Source organism: Bombus bifarius, unplaced genomic scaffold (genome assembly GCF_011952205.1).
Source record: "Bombus bifarius isolate JDL3187 unplaced genomic scaffold, Bbif_JDL3187 scf7180000010136, whole genome shotgun sequence".
NCBI classification, from domain to species: domain Eukaryota; kingdom Metazoa; phylum Arthropoda; class Insecta; order Hymenoptera; family Apidae; genus Bombus; species Bombus bifarius.
Window position 1 is genome coordinate 14,535 of NW_022885532.1, and position 827 is coordinate 15,361.

General features: G+C 40.0%; 1 non-coding gene across 1 annotated transcript; it reads left to right on the forward strand.

Moving 5' to 3' along the window:
• Positions 1 to 456: 456 nt before the first annotated feature.
• Positions 457 to 563, forward strand: LOC117216088. Its single transcript, XR_004489297.1, has one exon. It is a non-coding gene; the product is annotated as a U6atac minor spliceosomal RNA (small nuclear RNA).
• Positions 564 to 827: the final 264 nt, after the last annotated feature.

The window sequence follows — 827 nt, forward strand, 5'->3', positions numbered from 1 at the left end:
AAGAGACCAATTAGAATACTTCCTATGATATACAATGCCACATTAAGAATCAAATACTTTCCAATCACCTAAAACCTCGGCGGGACAGCCAACGACGCTCGTTAAGGCCCAGAACTGAAGACGACGCGTGGTGAGTTCGAATCCTCGGTATATAATGGAGGCACGAATAGCACAAGATGAGAAAGTTTCTTTTAAAAGAAACATACTACAGGCAAGCGGCCAGCCCCGCCCTTGCGTGTGGCGTGGATGGATGTACTTTCTGGGAGTACATGGTTAAACGTGCTTGGTGTCAAGCACACAGGGGCCCGACGATCAACTCACCACAACACTACCATCGTGTCCTGCCCGTGGAGGTTTTAGCCGGTAAGAATCCGGCACTACCTTCTGCCCACCTACACTTAGGGTAGTAAAAGGTGTCTATGAAGATTTCCTCCACGTAAAAAAAAAAAAAATTTTTTGTAATATGAAAGGAGAGACGTTTAACACTCCCGTATACAAGGGTGGAACACACATATAAATGGTAAGGCACTGTCGCCTTTCGACAACACTTACCAGATCTTTTTGGAAGGATCGCGGAGGGATTCCGCTATGCTAATAATTTTATGCTAAAAATAATTATTGGCATATAATAATTTTTGGTGCTAATAATTTTTCCTTTTGAGCATTGGATTTCGAACAATATATTAGACGCGAATCTAGATGTTTGATCCATTGACATCGTGTAATAAAAAACGAAATAGATAAAAAAATTTGATATACAACACAGTATTACTCAGTAAATTTACACTATCAATTACCAAATTCCAGACTTGAACAATATAATCATA